Source organism: Eulemur rufifrons, chromosome 2, assembly GCF_041146395.1.
Source record: "Eulemur rufifrons isolate Redbay chromosome 2, OSU_ERuf_1, whole genome shotgun sequence".
Classification (NCBI taxonomy): domain Eukaryota; kingdom Metazoa; phylum Chordata; class Mammalia; order Primates; family Lemuridae; genus Eulemur; species Eulemur rufifrons.
In genome coordinates, this window is record NC_090984.1 from 37,568,633 (window position 1) to 37,582,227 (window position 13,595).

Below are 13,595 nucleotides of genomic sequence, written 5' to 3' on the forward strand. Positions count from 1 at the left end.
TCCCAAGTAGCTGGGACTACAGGCATGTGCCACTGCACCGAGCTAATTTTTTCTATTTTTAGTAGAGACAGAGTCTTGCTATTGCTCAGGCTGGTCTCAAAATCCTGAGCTCAAGTGATCCTCCTGCCTTGGCTTCCCAGAGTGCTGGGATTACAGGTGTGAGCCACTGTGCCCGGCCTGTAAGACTCTTACTATGTAGACTTTTGCTTCAATCCTCTGCTTCACCAGCAGACTACTTCTTAAAATATGGCTTGTCATGTGAGTCCTTGTTCAGCCCTACCACCTCTGCTTCTCAGAATCAAACTAGTGCATGAGATGTTCTGTCACTAGCCTGCATACCCTGTCCCTGTTAGGACATGTAAGGACTCTAGTTCTGCACCTTGGGCACACTCCTCACCTTGGGGTGGTACCAATTATCTCAGGGATTTGCATTCACAGGGGTTGCCTTCTGCATCCTCCTGCATCCTATTTGTTCTTCATTGCCTTTGGCAGCCCTTCTACCTATATGTGGCTTAAAGTCTCATATATAACCTAGCTTGCATTTCTGTTTCTCATTCTTCTTTTGGGTGATTTACTAGAGGAAAAGGGGGAAATGCCAATTTTACTCTACTATTTTCAAAATGGCATCTAATTCTTCTGTTATCTAATTCTTCCTCCATAGTTTAGAATAAATGATTCTCAAACAAATGCTTTACTGTTTTTATAAACCTCCAAGTTAGATAACTTTCAGGTAATATTATTGATATTTGAACCCAGGAGACCCAGCTGGCAATCACAATCACAAGCATTATGATGACAGGGCAGAGCACAATGGAGTACCCCTCAAAAAGGGAGGCCTGCCATGGTCTAGTTCTAGTTGTGCATGTTGTACACATCCTCATGTCCTCTGATTCCATGATAAGAACCATTGATGTCCTTTCTATCACCCAATCTTTCTCACAAGTTTCAGATTCAAAAGAAAACAGCTGTTCCTGGCTGATATTCGGGTCATAATCTAAGAACTCCCCTTCCTCCAGCTAACCATACTCATTACGTAGTGCTGCAAGTCACGTTTTCATGTCTGCGGGTGTACAGCAGGGCTTGCTCTACTGTGGAAAGATGGTGTAGATTCAGGAAAGCCCTGAAATTTATCTCTGATCTATGTACAATATGTGAAATTTCATTAGTAACAATTGACTCCTTTGTGTTATTAATACAATGATCCTTTATAAAACACCTATATTTCTTTGAAAATAAGCAAGTTGTCATTAACATCTTTGTGTAAATTACTTTTAAAAAACGTTTCTAGAGGAAGAAACATTGAGAAAGGAAACTGGAAATGGAAATGAAGGAACACTCAAAATAAACATTGCCCACTTAACTGTTTGATCTAGCTGGACTTCTGTGAAAGGAATACAAGTCACGTTGCTACTGATGTCATTTTACTAATAGTTAAAATTATATAACCATACCGACAGGCAAACTAAACCTAAAGTTTGTCAGGTGAGCACTTCCAAAGGCAAAAACGTTTACAATGCCTATAAGTAATGCCTGCTTTCTTTTCTCATTTTATGTAATGTTTAAACCTTTCATTCCATGCTAAGTCCAGTTGACATCATTGTTCTTTCTAGAGCATACCTCTGCTCTATTGACGCTTAGCTACTATTCTGTTTATATCCCATGAAGAAATACTGGCCATACCAGCTACTTTAAGGGAAATTAAAAGGAGCTCCACCTTGGGATTTTACAATATCAACAGCACTTATTTTATAAGAACAGTTATGTTAGGATTAAATTTAAGCTTTCCTGCACCAGCCTGACAAAAATAATTGTTGCGCAAAGTCAGAATTATCCAGTCATTTCATTTTTAGAAATGGATTTTTAAAAATAAATCGACAGGGAAATGTGGACATTCATATGATCTAAACCCAGCAAAGATTCTGATGTGAAAAATTAGTTTTGTGAATTGGAAATTATCACCAGACAGAAATGCTGCTTTGATTGACAGCCTCATAAGTGTGTAATATAATCATCCATACATTATGTGTAAATTTACCATCATTTCCAAAGCCAAGCAGAACACATTGTTACTCCTTCTCAAAAGTACTCCTAATCCCTCGGCTTATACAACAGGAGTGATACTGCCAAGGCAGTCGTTTCAATTTCTTGTCCCATAAACAGAAGCACTTAGGCAAAAATACTTGCAATAAGAACATATTTTGAAAGGCATTTTATTAATAGTTACAGCTTTAGAAATGACTAGTTAATAGGAATTGTGCCTGTAATGAATATTATGTTTGATCACTCATTTATTCAGTGATCATTCACCTAATGGAGAACTTTTTCAGGATTCAATACTTTTTTTCTTTCTTATCTTTTAGTCATTTCACATTTTACTGCTAAGACCAAGAAAAAGGAAAATGATAATAGTCACAAAGTGGAAACATTCCAAATATCCATCAACTGATGGAATGGATAAATAAAATGTGTATATCCATACAATAGGATATTTTTTGGTAATAAAGAGAAATGTAGTATCGATACATGCTACAACATGGATGAACCTTGAACACATTATGTTAAATGAAGGAAGCCAGTCACAAAAGACCATGTATTATATGCTTCCATTTATTTACAATGTCAGAACAGGCAAATCCATAGAGACAGAAAGTAAATCAGTGGTTACCTGGAGCTGGATGGAGGGGAGCAAGATGGACGTGACTGCTAAAGGACATGAGTTTTCTTTTTGGGCTGATGAAAATGCTCTCAAACTTATTGTGGTAGTGGTTGTACAACTCTGTGAATACACTAAAAATCATTGAATTGTATACTTTAAATGGGTGACTTATATGGTATGTGATTTGTGTCTAAATTAAGCCATTAAGAATGAAAAACGGAAAATGAGGAGGTTTTTTTTTTTTTTTTGAGACAGAGTCTCAGTCTGTTTCTCAGGCTAGAGTGAGTGCCATGGCGTCAGCCTAGCTCACAGCAACCTCGAACTCCTGGGCTTAAGCGATCCTCCTGCCTCAGCCTCCTGAGTAGCTGGGACTACAGGCATGCGCCACCATGCCCGGCTAATTTTTTCTATATATATTTTTACTTGGCCAGATAATTTCTTTCTATTTTTAGTAGAGACGGGGTCTCACTCTTGCTCAGGCTGGTCTCGAATTCCTGATCTCGAGCGATCCACCCGCCTCGGTCTCCCAGAGTGCTAGGATTACAGGCGTGAGCCACCTCGCCCGGCTGAGGAGGTTTTTATATCAATCAAATTTCTAAGATAAGGGCCTTTGTAGAAAAAAATCTGGTGGCATTTTGATATAGAGCATCAATGGAAAATTATAAATACAATAGGAATTGTTACAAGCCCTAAAAGTGTTTTATCTGGCAAAATATTTTTGCTACTTTAATGCTTGGTTTAATGTTTCACTATTGTATTATTAGTCAGCATTCTGCAGAGAAACAGAACCAATAGTAGAATGTATGTATATGTGTGTGTATATATATCTCTATATTAATACTGATATAAATATAATATCAATATTGACATAGACATATGAGAGAGAGAGATTTATTTTAAGGACTTGGCTGATGTGATGGTTGAAGCTGGCAAGAGTGAAATCTGCAGGGCAGGCCAGCAGGCTGGAGACCCAAGAAAGAGTTGATATTGCAGCTTGAGTCCAAAAGCAGTCTGAAGACAGGATTCCTTCTTCCTGGGAACCTTTTCTCTTAAGGCCTTCACCTGACTGGATGAGGCCCACCCACATTACGAAAAGTAATGTCCTTTACTCAAAGTCTTCTGATTTAAATGTTAATCTCATCTAAAAATATACCTTCAGAGTAACATGTAGAATGGCATTTGACCAAATATCTGGATAGTGTGGTCTAGCCAAGTTGACATATAAAATTAATCATTACATCCACTTATATGGGGAAGTAACTACAGTAACTTTAATTTTTTCATTCCAATTTTCCTATAAACAGAAAGAAAAATTTGCCTAGGCCAACTCTTGAGCAGAGAGAGTCCAGTAATCACACAAGTACCATGTTTGATATTTTAGAACTTAATTTCTTTGCAAAAGAAAAATTAATACATGCTTATCATAATTTTTAAATGTCATAAATAGAATAAATAAAACAAAAATCACCCTGTGCTCATTTTGAGTTATCTTTTTCAATTGGACTTTGTCTAGAATGACTTCATAAATTGAGGAATTAGGGTTTTTAAAATAAGGAATATTATAAAATCAAATTTACAAAGGATATTAAGGAACTTACTTTATTATGAAGCAAGTAAATATGAATTGTCTACAGTATGCAATAGATCTTGGCCACTTTTTTCTACAACCAAGTAAATCAAGAGAATCAAATGATGGTGCTCAAGGGAGAGGAGCTTTTTATGAGACTGTGGTTCTTCCATTTGCAACTACTAGTCTTGCATTTAACACAGATAATAACAATTTTTATCTTTCTTCCCAAAACTTTTGCACACTACTCTGTTACCCACAAACATCTTCTCTACACACTTAAACAAATTGGCAATGAATTTTTGCAGTGAAAACACTATATCTTAATTATGAATCAAATCACAGCCTACATTTGACCTGGAGACCACATGTATGGAAGATCAACAGTTAACTGAGGGTATACTAAGTCACAGAAAGTTATAGTTTATCTACTCTACAAGGTTACCTGCATGGAAAAAAAAGGAAGGCAGGAGAAGAAAAACGAGTATGAATGTGTGCTATGTGCCATGTTCTAAGGCCTATGACATGATTTAACAACAATCCTGCAGGGTAGGTAATGCTTTCCCTGTTTCTGGTAGAGTAGCCAACTACAGGTTAGAGAGGTTAACCACATTGTCCTAGGTCACACAGCTAAGCCTTTTCTCCTTCCCAGAGATCATCTTTATCTTCAGTAGTCTCAAATAAAAAGGAAACAGAAGTTTTCTGAGCTACAGCCTTCGTAACTGGTAATCACTCTCCACTTTCTCAGGACCTCCCAAGCATGCCTGGGCTCTCATGTTTCAGCCTACCTAAAAATGCTCTCGTTCGTTTCCCAACAGTTGTAGCAAAACCTGGGTCGTTGTATTTCCCTATACTCCCTGAAGTTGCCTTGGCAATGTTCTGGAGGCTAGCCAGAATCTAATTTCTTTCTCGAAGGACAGTCTCTGTGAAGTTCACTGGTTTTTGAAATTAGCGGTAATGTCCGTATTTGGCTCTATTTCCAGTCTAAGGTTTTTGATTGTATTTGATAAGTTGTGCATGGATTCTTATAATTCCAGACAAGTCCCCACATGTCACAAAAGCTGGGATAAAACTTTATAATGGACTAGATGAAGAATCTAATGCATAAAGTATGAGCCCTAGCTTTTTGTTTTGAGCAACTGTGTAAATGATGGTGCAATTTGCTGAGACTGGTGAGAATGAGCAGCAGTGTAGCAGGGAGGTTACAAGGAACTGTGCTGCTTTGAACTTTAAACAACTCCTGCATACCGATATCCAATCCCTTAGCAATCCTGTCATTTCTACATGCAAAATATGCCTTATTCCAATATTTCTCACTAATCCATTATCTGTATCAGTCCAGGCTCACCCAGGAATGCAAAAATTATTTAAAACAGAGGAGATTTACTGCAGGGAATTGGTTACACAGCGATGACAGAAATGAGAAGGCAAATGGGATGGTGAGGCACCCAGAGATCAACAACAAGAGGAAGCTGCTACCATGACTCAGCCTGGAAAGGGGTGTGTGGGGGGGAGGAGGTGTCCCCATCACCCAGAGGAAACTGGATCCATGGTGATACCACATGACAAAAGCAAGAGCCATTTGATTCCTGCCAGAGATGCTGCCTAGGGGAGTGGGGCAGAGAGAGAGAAACAGAGAGAAAGAGAATGACCTTGTTTCTCCTTATTCCTGTTTTTCCATCTCCAAACAGTGCCTAAAGCCTGCCAGAAGCCAGGGAAAAGGGACCCTGGAAAATGCAGAATGCAGAGAACAGCCAGCCAAGCAGAGCAAGGGAGGGGAGAAGAATGGGTCTGAGCGCATAGGCCCAGCTGGTACAGACCCCGATTCAAGTCTCCATCATCTCTTGACTGGGCTATTAAAATAGTCTCCTAAATCATCTCCCTGCTTCCACTCTAACTTCTCCTGCTGTTGGTGTAAGATTAAGCTATGGTAACAGAGACCCAACAATACAATGGCTTGTTGCCTAAAGAAGGACATTTCTTTCTCTCTCACGGGTTGATGGGGACCTCTGCTCTTCAGTAATTCAGAAACTCTGAGATCTGGGCTGCTTCTGAGTCATTGCTTCTCCTCTCTTTGGGTATTGTCATCATTTGCATGGTCAACACGGGGTCACTGCTATATCTGGGTTGTGGCTTTCAGGAAGGGAAAAGAGTGGACATTCAGTGCAAGGACTTTCTTCTTTATCCACTAACTCAAATCTCACATATCATTTTACTCACATTCCATTCCAGTAAGGCATACGCTTAGGCACATACCCACACGCAGCTGCAAGGAAGGCTGAGAAATGTAGCCCTTAGCTGAGCAGGTAATTGTACCCAAGAAGAAGGAGAGTTTGAATTTGGGGGGTACAATCATAACCCCTATAATATATACTCCAGTTAGCAGCCAAGAATTCCTTTTAAAACACAAGTCAGATCATGTCTCTCCTTTGCTCACAACTCTCCAGAGGCTTCCCATTATCCTTATACTTAAATCCAAATCCTCGTTATGGAATGTAAGACTCTTCCAGTTCTGACATCTGCCTACCTCTTTGACTTCATCGAGTAGTGGGATCCTTGGTTTGTAGTATTTGCCCATTTTTGAAATATGAATGCCCCTACCACACCTGATATCAAGCTACCAAGGTAACATCACTGATTGCAAGGTGGGAAAGAGATGCACGGTTGGGACTCTTGTGATCTAGTATAGGCTGGTTTCAGCACACTATTGCCTACCATTCTCTCCAATACTCAAATTTCTGCAGCCACATTGGTTTATTTCTTGTTCCTCGAGTACAGTGGTTCTCAAAGTATGGTCCTCAGACCAGCAGGATCAACATCACCTGGGAACTTGCTAGAAATGCAAAATATTGGGCCCATCCCAGGCCTCCTGATTCACTCTCTGTGTGGAGCCAGCAATCTGTTTAAACAAGCCCTGCAGTTGATGCCAGAGTGGATTCAAGCCGGAGAACCACTGCTCTGATAACACCAAGCTTCCTCCCAACTTAAGGCCTTTATGCTTCTGCATCCTCTACCTGGTATCCTTTTCCTCCAGATTTTCATGTTATCCAGCTCTCTGTGTAAATACTCACTTCTTCAAAGTGGCTTTTCCTCCTGCCAACTCCACTGTAGTTCCCTCACTAGAATGTGAGCTGATAGCAGAGAAATTGTCCTGTTCACTTCTGTATCTCCAGTGCCCAAAACAGTGCCTAATACATTCTGGCAGAAGGAAATATCTGTTATATGAATTAATAAATTATATAATTGGCCAGGCATGGTGGCTCAGCCGTATAATCCCAGCACTCTGGAGGCTTAGGTGGGAGGATCATTTGAGGCTGGGCAACATAGTGAGACCCAGTCTCTAAAAGAAAAAAAAAATTAGCCAGAGGTGGTGGTGTACGCCTCTAGTCCCAGCCACTCAGGAGGCTGAGACAGGAGGGTCACTCGAGCCTAGGAGTTTGGGGCTGCAGTGAGCTATGATGGTGTACCACTGCACTCCACCCTAGGTGACAGAGCTAGACCCTGTCTCTAAAAAAATAAAGCAAGATAAAAAATAATTTATATTATCAATGTTAAATTTACTTTTTTATTCTAACCAGTGCACTGAGAAATGACTGGAAAAGAAATAGAAAAAAAAAAAAAGACAATTATATTCTGACCTTTAGAGACCATCTATCTATTCCCCTCTTCTCACTCCTTTAACCTGAAATTCAACATGTGCTTATAGTAGTTTCGTGTAAGTTTTCTAAAAATACTTGAAGGGTTAAAAATCATACAACATTTTTATTCATCAGTCATTTCTGGTCCTTTTTTTTTTTGGTAGTATCCTTATTGAGATATAATTCATATACCACATAACTCACTCATTTAAAGTGTATAATTCAGTAGTTTGTAGTATATTTACAGAGTTATGCATCCATCAACACAATCAATTTTAGAATATTTTCGTAATTCCCAGGAGAAACTCCATATCCTTTAGCAGTCACCCCTCCCTCATTTCTCTCCACTCTCTCAGCCCTGGCAACTGCTAATCTACTTTCTGTCTCTATGGGCTTGCCTATTCTAGACATTTCATGTAAATGGAATCATAAAATATGTGGTCTCTGTGACTGGCTTCTTTCAGTTAGTATAATGTTTTCAAGGTTCATCCGTGTTGTAGCAGGTGTCAATATAGTCGGCTCTCCTCAGCTATAGTCCCACATCTACAGATTCAACCAACTGTGGATCAAAAATATTTGGAAAAGAAAACAATAAAAAATAATAATAATAAAATAATTCAAATAAAAAGATACCATATAACAACTATTTACATGGCATTGACATTGTATTATAACTAATCTAGAGATGACTTAAAGTATAAGGGAGGATGTGTGTAGGTTATATGAAAATACTACATCATTTTGTAACAGGAACTTGAGCATCCATGGATTTTGGTGTCCTCAGAGGGTACTGGAACCAGTCACCGACAGATACTGAGGGACAATTGTACTTCATTTCTTTTTATTGCCAAATAATGTTCCATTATATGGCTATACCATATTTTATTTATCCATTTATCAGTCAGGCATTTGAGTCTTTCCACATTTGGCTATAATGAGTAATGCTGCTATGAACACTCATGGGTAAGTGTTTGCGTAGACATATGTTTTCATTTCTCTTGACAGTATTCTCTTGATTAACTACAGTACCCAGTAGTGGCATTGATAAGTCATATGGTAGCTGTGTTTAAACTTTGAGGAGTGACTAGATTGTTTACCAAAGAAGTTGCACCATTTTGCATTCCCACCAGCAGTGCATGAGAGTTCCAATGTATCCACATCCTTGTCAACACTTGTTATTATCTGTATTTTTTATTATATCCATCCTAGTAGTAATGAAGTGGTATCTCACTGTGGTTCTGGTTTACATTTCCCTAATGACCGATGACATTGAGTACCTTTTCATGTGCTTATTGGCCCTTTGTATATCTTCTTTGGAGAAATGTGTATTCAGATCCTTTGCCCATTTTTAAATTGGGTTATTTGTCTTTTTACTATTGAGTTTTAATAGTTCTTTATGTATTTTAGATAGAAATCCCTTATCAGAAATATGATTTGCAATTTTTGTCCCCATTTGATGGGTTGTCTCTTCACTTTCTTTTTTTTTTTTTTTTCTGTCTCTGTCCCCCCCACCAATTCTTCACTTTCTTGATTGTGTGCTTTGAAGCACAGTTTTTAACATTGAAGAACTCCACTTTATTTTTTTTTCTTTTGTTGTTTGTGCTTTTGGCATAATATCTAAGAAACCACTGCATCTCAGGTCATGCATATTTATGCCTATAGTTTCTCCTAAGATTTTCATAGCTTAACTTTTCCATCCCTTCACCTTGAATGTGTGTGAGTTCTTGTTAGATATGCTTCCTGGAGACAGCAGGTACTTGGGTTGTGTTTTTTCATTCATTCAGCCAGTCTATGTCTTCTAAGTGGGGCATTCAGACCGTTCACATTGAGTGTTAGTATTGATATGTGGGATGCTGTTCCGTTCATCATGTTGGGAGACACTTTATTGTTTTGTTTTTCCTTTTGTGCTATTGTTTTGTAAGAGCTGTGAGCTTTAACTTCTGGGTGTTTCTACACTAGTGGGTATCTAGTTATTGTTTATCTTTGATTCATTTGAGTTGGTCTTTGATCCATGTAGGTGTTTGATCTATTTTTAGTTAAATTTTGTATATGGTATAAGATAGAGGTCCAACTTCTTACATGTAGATAACCAATTGTCCCAATACCATTTTTAAAAAGACTATTCTTTCCTCATTGAATTGTCTTGGCACACTTGTTAAAATTAAATTGACTATAAATGTGAGAGTTTATTTCTGGACTGTCAATTCTATTCCATTGACTTACATGTCTATTTTTCTGCCAGTGCTCTAGTCCATTTAATTAATGTCCGTTTGGTCTATTTAGGGTCTATTTCACTGCACAAACATACGTTTTATTCCAAAGCAATTTTATCTGCGTGTTTCTTGTTCTACAACTCACAAAATGTAGTCAGTTTCACCATCTTAGAGGAGAGAAGGACTGCAAATTATAAAGGGCAACATCCACTACTTCAAATGAGTGGAAACTCTTCTGCATACCAAAAGAAGGAATCGGATGGTTCCAACTAGAAGAACAATAATATTAAAATTATGATTGCTTCATCTGGATCCCAGATGTGGTAGCTATCTCCTTTTAAAAATAGAGAGAGAGAGGAAGTCATAGGCATAATATTTGGAGACACTCATATTACTTGGTGATGTTAGGGAAAGGTTGTCACATCTCCATGGAAATTTAGCTGATTAGTTCTCCTACCTTTATGACAAAATAAATGATTCTTCTTGGGAAATTGTGGTGCCGCATTTTGTCAACACTGCTGCACCCACTCTCATCCAATATTCTCATATCTGAGGTCCTAGAGTTACTCCCATGTGAACAATTTATGTTTATGAAAACAATTGCTTTCTCTTTTGTCCAGAAAGAAAATGATTAATTCTACCCCTTGTGAAAACGGAAATACCTAAAAAGTCTCATCAGTTAGAAGCCTTGGACACCATCCTAACGTAATTTTATCTCAACAAAATCAAGCATATAAGATATACTGTGGTCTATCAGAGAGAACATCAATTGATAGTACTCTAGACTCTAAATAGAGCTTGCCTCCTTTCAGGGAGCACCATTTATTTTAGGAGTTTTAATTCAATAGTAAACAGGAGACATTTTTTTCCAAGTACATTTTCAGTTTTCAAAACCATGTGTTATTTACAGAAAATAGAATTCATGTGTTTTTGATTCATTTACACTTAACTCATTAAAAAATTCCTGCTAAACCACTTGGTATTCAAGGACTTTTCAGTTTTCTAAATAAGTTTCCAAAAGCCTTCTTAAAGATATGAAATGGTGTTAAATAAATATGTACATGAGTTTCCAAACCATGTTCATAATTTTCCTTTAGAATTTTGTGCCTTTAATTAGTAAAATGTGTTTTTCTCCTAGCCAGAAAGGGATTAATGTGTGAAAATTTATCATTTGTCAACGTTAGAAAAGCTAAATTTACAAATAAGAAGTTTTAAATATCATCAATCAACAAATAGTTTGATTCACATATATGCTACAAAGTAAATGTCAGATAAACATCACAGGTTTAGGAGGAAGGAAGTGAATTAACACCTATTGAGCACTTCTTGAATGCTATGTACTTAGCACTTCATATACCTAGAATTTTTCCCTTAGGAGATGGGTATTTTTATCACATTTCCACAGATGAGAAAATTGAGGCTCAACCAAGCTAAACGATGTTCCCAAAGCTACATAGCTAGTAAGACAGAGCCAGGATTCAAAGGTCTGTATGATTCTTAAGTCCATGTTATTTCTGCTACCTACAAACCCCAATGGATTTGAAATTAAGAGATCTGATTTTAAATTACTGTACTTTTACCAAATACTAGTAATGCAAATGTGAATAAGCCTTAGCTTTCCTGACTATAGAAAGGGGACAGAATACTCACCTTATAAAGCTGCTGTTGGAAGAAATGAGATAATGCATATATGAATACACATAGACTGAATTGAGTTGGTTCTCCTTCCCTCTAGCCTTGTCCCACTTCAGTAAATTTTTATACAGCACTGGTTAACATTTTGATATTGCAGATTTCATTTCTGTTCCATCTTGCAAAATTTTCAATGATTCCCCAAGACCTTAGACTATAATTAAAATTTCGTACTGGCCAGGTGTGGTGGCTGACACCTGCAATCCTAGCATTTTGGGAGGCTGAGGAGGGACGATCACTTGAAGCCAGCAGTTTGAGACCAGCCTGAGCAACATAGCAAGATGTGGGCCTGTAGTTCCAGGCGAGTCTGAGGCAGGAGGAATGCTTGGGGCCAGGAGTTTAAGGCTGCAATGAGGTATGATCATGCCACTACACTCTACCTGGGGCAGTAGAGTGAGGCCTAGTCTCAAAAAAAAAAAAATTTTCATATTGATTTTATTCTAAATTTACGTATCCAACTTCATCTCCTTTTATTTCCCCAACAAAACTTTTTAACTTCAGTCAGATCAGTTTACTCTCACACCCATGAACCAACACACACATTATACTTGTTAATAAATTATTAATATGATCAATACACATAACAAAATTTATCATTTTAACTATTTTTAAGTTTACAATTCTGTGACATAACTTAATTGCACATTCACATTGTTGTGTAACCATCACCGCTATCCCACACTGTACTTTTCCAAGCAGCATTTCACCATACCCCACATTGAAAGTTTCTTTCCATTTCTAATTATCCAACTCTTAGTCTTCTTCCAAGATCTGACTCAAACCCCCTCATCCATGAAATCTTCCTTTGATGTGTTTGACTTGTACCAACTGCTGAAAGGCCGTTTGCATAGCGGTTAAGTGTACACTCTGAGTCAGATTGTTTGAGTTCAAGCTCTATTCGTGTTACTCCACAACTATAAGACCTTGAGCAAGTAGATCCAACTCTTAGTGCCCTACATATTTATCCAAATGATCTTAAAACTTGTGTCCACATAAAAACCTGTACATGAATGTTTATAGCAGTTTTTCATAATTGCCAAAAACTAGAAGCAACCAAGATGTCCTTCCGCAGGTGAATTAATAAAAAAAATTGTGGTACATCCATATAATGAAATATTATTCAGCCAAAAAAAAAAAAAAAAGAAATGAGCTGTCAAGCTATGAAAAGACATGGAAGAAACTCAAATGCAAGTAAAACAAGCCAGTTTGAAAAGGCTACATACCGTATGATTCCAACTATGTGACACTTTGAAAAAGGCAAACCTATCATGACAATAAAAATATCAGTGGTTTCCAAGGATTGAGTCGGGGGGCTGGGGAGGGATGAAGAAGGGGTTCACAGGGGATTTGGGGGGCAGTGAAACTATTTTTTATGATATGATTATGGTAGCATTTATCAAAACCTATTTAACTGTACAACACAGAGTGAACCCTAATGTAAACTATAGACAATTGCAAAAAATGTACAATACTAATGCAAGATGTTAATAATAGGAGAAATGCGGTGGGCAGGGGGAGACAAAGGAGTAAATGGGAACTCTGTGATTTTTGCTCAGTTTTTCTGAAAACCTTAAGTTGCTCTAAAAACAAAGTTTATTAATTTAAAAAGCAAACCAAAAAATTAACAATCAATAACAAAAAGATATCTGAGAAATCTTAAAAACTTGGAAACTAAATATCACACTTCTAAATAATCTGTGTCTCAAAGAAGAAATTAAAAGGAATTTTGAACTGAATGAAAGTATTTTTAACTGAACAAAATTAAAAACACAACAAATTCAAATTTGTGAAATGCAGCTAAAGCTGTACTTAGAAATTTATAGCACTCA